Here is a 7,763-nt window from a genome sequence, read left to right on the forward strand (position 1 = left end):
ACGGCTGAAGGGCAAGAGGCCTTTCAGAGAGCGTCTGATCAGCATGAAGAGAGGGTAAAGGCGAGTAGAGAAGGAGTACAAGCCTTATTGGAAGAACCGAATCATAGTCCTTGGTTGTATAAGGCCCATGCTGTGTACCAGGATACTGTAAAAAGGTATCTGGAATTCTTAATGCGTGAACGTACTTCAGAAAGTCTGGCTCGTGCTGAATCAGTGAAGCACGAAGACAGGGATTTTCAGGCATCTTTTCGTCAGGTAATCAGTAACTATGCTTCCTCTTCCTCAGTTGAAGTCACGGAAGAGGAACACCACACTGAACCGTTTTTACAAGATGACCCGAAGTCCAGTCAAGTTCCTTTATCCCTCGTCGACCACTCTGAGTTTTGTATGCCCCCTTCCATGAAGGGCAGTTCAAGAAGGTCGGTTAGGTCAGGTCGTTCCAGTAGCACCAGTGTTAGTGTTGCAAGGAAGCAACGAGCCAAGGTGGAGACCGCTCGTATCAGAGTCAAGTTTGCCGAACAGGAGGGTCAGCTTATGCAAGAGAAGGCTGAATTGCAGACCAAGTTCAAAGTTATGACACAGCAAAAGGAGTTAGAAGAAGCCGAAGCCGAACTTAGGCACTTAGGAGCCGACGATGATTGGGAAACATGCAGTGACTGGGACCAATTAAAAGGTACAGTCGCTACCCGCACCCAACTATATGTGGAGCAACGGGGTGGTATAGTTGAAGTTTCCGCTAGTCAGAAGGATCCGGTAGGCTTGAATCCTGAAAGCCCTGTTTTCAAGCCCTGTTCTGATTTCAGAGTTAACTCACAGCCTGCTAACAATGTTCCATTCAGTTTTGAACCTCGTATCGAAAAAGTAAAGGTGAGGTCTGTGCAACCTGCGCAGCAACCTGTTGCTAACCATGTTTCTTATGCGTCACCACCTGTAGTAAAACCTCCCCGGAGTGCATCTCCTAGATTGGGGACAACCTCCAATTCTGCCGATTTGAGCAAGTTCTTCTTGCGGAAGGATTTACTTCTTAGCAGGCTGTCTACGTTTGATGATACTGCGGAAGACTATGCTGTTTGGAAAGAGAGTTTCAAGGAAGTCGTGCAAGAGTTAGGCACCTCATGTAAGGAGGAAATAGACCTGTTAGTTAAGTACCTAGGTCCTGAGTCTAAAGAATGGGCCCGTACAACCAGAAACTCAAATGCCAAGAATCCAATCCTGGCGTGCAGTAGAATTTGGGAGCGCTTGGATGACAGGTTTGCTGCCCCTTCGATCATTGAGACTTCAATTAAAAAGAAGCTCGCCAACTTCTCTAGGATTTCACCTAGAGACACCTTAAGGTTATACGACCTGTGTGACATTCTGTACCAGATAGAAGCCTTGAAGGCTAACCCTGTATACAGTACACTGTTTGCATATTATGACGCCTCGTCAGGCATCAATCCCATTGTCGCAAAACTTCCACCCTGTATACAGAAAGCGTGGACTGGCAGAGCCATGAACTACAAGACTGCTCACGGTGTGCCGTACCCACCTTTCTCCTTCTTCATTGAGTTTGTGAAGGAGATGGCAAGGGTCGAGAATGATCCATGTTTCTCTTATCAAAGCCTTGGAGCCGATGGTTTTGTGAAACCAGAGAAGCCACCTCCCTCTAAGTTTCCTCAAGTGCGTGTGAAGAAGACTGACACCATGTTGTCCAGTGGCAGTAAGTCGACCACGGGCGCTGACAGGTCTGTTGGCGCCGCTAGTCCTACCGAGCAAAGAAAGGCAGAAAAGGGAGATTTTTGCGTCTACCATGATGCCTACGTACACCATTTGGATTTCTGCAGGGCTTTTCGCACCATGTCAGTGAGCGAGAGGAAGGTTTTCTTAAACGATAAAGGAGTGTGCAACAGATGTTGCAAAGGTAACCATCCTCCTTCCAGCTGCAAAGAGAGAACTTTCTGCAAACTCTGTAAGGCCCATACTCATGTGACTGCCTTACATCACGATGAACCCAGGTCGAAGAGGAGTTCGACTCAAGCGGTTACACAGCATGGAAGGGAGGTTGCTCAAGATAAAACACCTCACTCCCCTGTAGTCAATCAAGTGCCGCTTCCAAATGTTCTTACCCCCATAGTAAAGACTCAGGGAGGGGAGGATGCTGCGGTCAATTCCAAATGTACCTTGATATGCAGTAACCCCACCTCCATGAGTAAGTCCTGCGCCAAGACCTTCTTGGTAAAGGTCTATCCTGAAAGTAAGCCAGAGCTCGGAGTGTGGTGTTATGCCATCCTAGACGATCAGTGCAATTGCTCTTTAGCAAGGTCTGAGTTTTTCGATTTGTTTGACAAGCTGAGCAAACGGGTTTCATATCGTCTAGCTACCTGTGCAGGTGTAACGGGCGCTTCTGGGCGCACCACCAAAAATTACACCATCGTGTCTTGGCATAACTCACAAGAGGTACATATCCCTCAGTTAGTGGAATGCGACAGCATTCCCAATGTAAGAGAAGAGATACCCACCCCCGCCATTGCTCGTGGTTATCCCCATCTGTCCGACCTGGCCGAATGTATTCCACCTCTGGTTCCTGAAGCTGAGATTCTACTCATCATTGGTCGAGATGTGCCTTCAGCTCATTACATTTTTGACCAGAGAATTGGACCTGTCAATGCCCCTCTAGCTCAACAGACCAGTCTGGGTTGGGCAATCATTGGGGAAGTGTGTCTCCATGGCACTTGTAGGCCTCCTGTCATTAGCAGTTTCAAAACATCCTTCGTACATGATAGACGTCCCTCTATAGTCGCACCATGTGGTAACCAGATTCATGTTTCTGAAGTAAAGGATGATTTGTTCAAGGTAACCAAAGATGATGAAAAGGCTGCCCTGGCAATTGAAGACAGGAAGTTCTTGGATGTTATGAACTCAGAGTTCCACAAGGATCAAAGTGGTCATTGGGTCGCGCCACTGCCTTTCCGTCCCAATGTCGTAGCCACCAGTAATAATAGAGACTTTGTGTGGCACCGCACACTGTCTCTCCATCGTAGCCTCAGCACAAAGCCTGAAAAACGTCAGCATATGATGGCCTTCATGCAAAAGATGTTAGATCGTGGGCATGCTGAGGTTGCACCACCATTGAAGTCTGATCAGAAGTGCTGGTATCTTCCATTGTTTGGGGTGTACCACCCTAAGAAACCTGACAAGATCAGGGTTGTGTTCGACTCTTCTGCCAAATCCAGAGAGTTCTCCCTAAATGATATGCTGATGTCAGGTCCTGATATGACAAACAGTATTCTCGGGATTCTTCTACGTTTCCGTCAGGAAGCTGTAGCAGTGGCAGCTGATGTAGAACAGATGTTCTACAATTTCAAAGTGAAGACTGAGCAAAGAGATTACCTCAGATTCTTCTGGTACAAGAATAATGACCCTGATGAAAGGTTGATTGAGTATAGGATGACTGTTCACGTTTTTGGGAACACGCCATCTCCCGCCATTGCCACCTATGGCTTGCGTAAGTCTGTAGAAAATGCCTCTCCTGAAGTTCGCTATTTCATAGAGAACAATTTCTACGTGGATGATGGGTTAGCATCTCTGCCAGATGCGGAGACTGCTTACAAGTTAATCCAAGACTCTAAGTCAGCACTCCAAGAAGGAGGACGCCTGCGCTTGCACAAGATCACTTCCAACAGTAAGGAAGTGCTGGAAAAGTTTGCCACCAGTGAGCTGGCCGATAACCTTCAGGAGCTGAACCTAACTTCTGACTCTATGCCTATGCAGTCTAGCCTGGGCCTCTTATGGGACATCCAAAGAGACGTTTTCGTCTATAAGTTCATGGATTCAGACAAGCCTTCGACATAAAGAGGGATACTGTCTGTTGTAAATAGTCTGTTTGACCCCATGGGATTCTTAGCTCCAGTAATAATAGTGGGAAAACTACTCCTAAGAGAGATAACCAATCTAAAGTGTGGTTGGGATGAACCCATACCAGCTAAGATCCATACCAAATGGTCCAGATGGCTAACGTCCTTAAGGGACCTCAAGGACATAAGCATCAATCGTCAGTTTGCTAGTATTTCTTTGTCTCAAGCTCACAGGATAGAGCTTCATACCTTTTCAGATGCTTCCAGAGTAGCAGTAGGAGCTGTATCATATCTTAAGGTTTTCAGTGATACCAAAAGCTACCAGGTGTGTTTTGTGAGGGGACAAGCTAAAGTAGCTCCCAACCATGGTCATACTATTCCCAGGTTAGAGTTGTGTGCTGCAGTGATGGCAGTTAATCTCAGCAATTCCATCTCGGATTGCTTGGACAAACCCTTAGACGCAAGGCATTTCTATTCTGACAGCATGATTGTCTTGGGCTATATTCATAATGAAAGGCGTAGATTTCATGTCTACGTGAGTAACAGAGTAGACCACATTAGGTCGTCCACCGAACCTAACCAATGGCATTATGTACCTACAGATTGTAATCCAGCAGACCTGGCTACCCGTGGTCTTGAAATAACTGACCTAAATCAGAGTGATTGGTTGTCAGGTCCCTCAAGCTTATTTGAGGATGTTCTATCCACCAGTGGAAGTTTTCCTCTTGTAAGCCCTGAGACAGATAAAGAAGTAAAGGTATCAGACTACACAATTGAGTCTGAACCCCTTGTTAGTGCAAACAAAAGCAATGTAGAGCCTGCAATTGCGTCATTAGCTCAGAGGTTCTCTAATTTCTCCTGTTGGAGGAGACTTGTAAGAGCGGTAGCTCTCCTTAAGCATATAGCCCGTTCTTTCAAACAAGGTAACAAGTGTTGTTCAGGTTGGCATATGTGCAACAAACATAAGTCACCCGATCAACTAGAAGATGCAGCTGATTTCATTGTTCAGACATACCAAAAGGATTATTTCTCGTCTGCCATGACTAAATTGCAAGGTGAAGTTTGTTTACCTCCTTCCAGTCCCATTGCATCTCTGTCTCCTTATTTAGACCAGAAGGGCCTACTTCGTGTAGGAGGCAGGTTGAGTCAAGGCGGTGATGTACTGGGTATGCTTGCAAGGCCTATTATTATTCCAAAGGAATCCCATTTAGGCTTGTTGTTGATCCGTCACTACCATGAGACAGTGCACCACCAAGGGAGAGTGATTACAGAAGGAGCTGTCCGTACAGGTGGTTTCTGGATTCTGGGAGGGAAACGTACCATTTCTAAGGTCATTTCCAAATGCGTCACCTGTAGAAGGGTAAGAGGTAAGGTGTGTGTTCAGAAGATGGGAGACTTACCCGTCGATAGACTTACTCCCAATCCGCCATTTTCCTATGTAGGAGTTGACCTTTTTGGCCCCTGGCATATAAAAACTCGGCGCACTAGAAGTTCCTTCCTCGAAAGTAAAAGATGGGGCGTTCTGTTCACCTGTCTTGTTTCCAGAGCTATCCACATAGAGACTGTAGAAGAATTGAGTACTTCCTCCTTCATTAATGCCTTAAAGAGATTCATCTGTATTCGTGGCCCAGTTAAGATGATGCGTTCTGACAGAGGCACGAACTTTGTAGGTGCTGTCAAAGCACTGAACTTGCTTGCCATTACCGATGAAGGTGGTGATGTCAATAGTTTCTTGACAAGTCAAGGTTGCACTTGGTTGTTTAACCCTCCTCATGCTTCTCACATGGGTGGAGCATGGGAGCGTATGGTGGGGATAGTCCGCAACATCATGAATGTGATTCTGACTAACCATCACCCCAAGGCATTATCACATGAGGTGTTAGTAACCTTCTTTGCAGAAGTATGTAAGATCGTGAATTCCAGACCTTTAGTTCCTGTTTCCTCGGACCCTAGTAGTCCTTTCATTTTGTCTCCGTCCATCCTTCTCACTCAGAAAACTGATATTCCTGTAACTCTTCCTGAAGAGATAGATATTAAGGCAGTATACAAATCTCAATGGAAGCATGTCCATCACCTTGCTGAGGAATTCTGGAAGAGATGGAAGAAAGAGTATCTTTCCTCTTTGCAACCCAGAAGAAAGTGGGTCAATTCCTCTCCAAATGTAAAGGTGGATGATGTAGTGTTGGTAAAAAATCAAGAGTGTCCCCAAGGACAGTGGCCCTTGGGTATTGTAAACAAAGTATTCCCTAGCAAGGATGATTTAGTCAGGAAGGTCCAAGTAAGAGTTGTGGTAAACAACAAAGCCCATGAATATGTAAGACCCATTTCTGAGCTTGTGTTGCTAGGTCAATAGATTTGGTAATTTTTCCCCCTAGAAAATTAGGAAGGGAGTGTGCCGTTACGAGAGGTAACGGGGCTTTTTTATACGTCCGTGTATCCCCATGTTTACATATCTTTTTGTCGTAAGGCTCGTTTCCCCTCGGAAGAGGTTTTCAATTTTGTTTTTTGTAATGCTTTAATTTAAGTATGCTGCGAGCAGAAGCTTCGTCTGCTTAAGAATACTATCGTTGTAAGTTGTCTGCAAGCTGTGCTGCAAGATAACATCTCATTATTTGTGCAACGTGCACTTAAAGAATTAGACTTAAGAAGGTGTGTAAGAACCGGTTACTGTGGTGTGATGTCACGTCACCTCTAGGCGCCAGTCTTGGTCCGATCTAGAAAGATGTACACACCCCACGCCTAGCCAAACAATGTAAGTCTTAAAACTCTTTGTATTTGAGGTTTAGAGTATTCTAGTGCATCCTTTGTAATACCTTTTTCTTGTGTAGCCTTTAGCCTATAGTAATTATAGTACTTTTACAGTTTTCATCAATTCCAACGTATTATCGAACGATGGATCAGATCTGCATTAAATACGCATCAAATATCCCCGTGATTCTATAACCTTCAGTCCCAAGTCTGTCTACGTCACGGATACTAGATGCAAGTGCCATTCGACCTGCGCAGCCCCAGTTTTGGCTGCGCCAAAGTCCCTCCAATAACAACCATGCATCCACCTCCCGAGACTGTCCCACTTTCAATATAGAGAAACAAATTTGTACCGAGAAAGCAACTTGTGGCATATCCTTTTACGAAGCAAGGAAGCGTGTGATGGAAAGACTAGTTACCCCAACTAGTACCTCCGGAGCAACTTCCTATGCTTCGGCAGTAAAAAAAACCTACAGAACCATTGAAACGCAAACTGAGAGCAAGCACTTCAAGGACAAAGAACACCGCCAAAGTAACAGGCAAACTCACTCGCACCTTCCTTCCCCGGCCATCCCAGAGCCTTCCAAACGTGTGCCCACACGTACTGAAGAGGATGTCAATATGGAGATCTCCGTTTCCCAAAAACGACTTTTAAGTCCTATTACCAGCCCAGACCGTTCATCCGGGGCTAAACACACCTCTCCCACTAAGGCCAAGAAAGGAAGAAACCGAAGCAGATAATAAATAAATAAATAAATAAACAAATAAATAAATAAATAAATAAATTAATAAAAAAAATGAAAATAATCCAGTGGAATTGCCGAGGTGTTTGAAGTAAATTAAATGACTTAATAATTTTTAACTCGCTCAACAACCCCTCAGTTATTTGTCTACAAGAGACTCATCTTAACCCCAGTGTTGAGTTCAAATTAAAGAACTACACCACCTATAGGAAGGACAGGTTGGCGCCTGGAGGGGGGGTCGCAGTTGCAGTCAGCGACTGCCTTCCCCAAGTGGAACTACCACTGGCCACCACCTTGGAAGCAGTCGCTATAAAAACGAAACTGCACAACAAACTCGTAACCATCTGCTCCCTTTACCTACCTCCCGACCCTCGTTTTCCATTAGAGGAACTAAACGGGTTGATAGAACAACTACCCCACCACAAACTGATAGTGGGAG

The sequence above is a fragment of the Oratosquilla oratoria genome, chromosome 43 (assembly GCF_046742065.1).
Source record: "Oratosquilla oratoria isolate Oo_2021 chromosome 43, ASM4674206v1, whole genome shotgun sequence".
Taxonomy (NCBI): Eukaryota; Metazoa; Arthropoda; class Malacostraca; order Stomatopoda; family Squillidae; genus Oratosquilla; species Oratosquilla oratoria.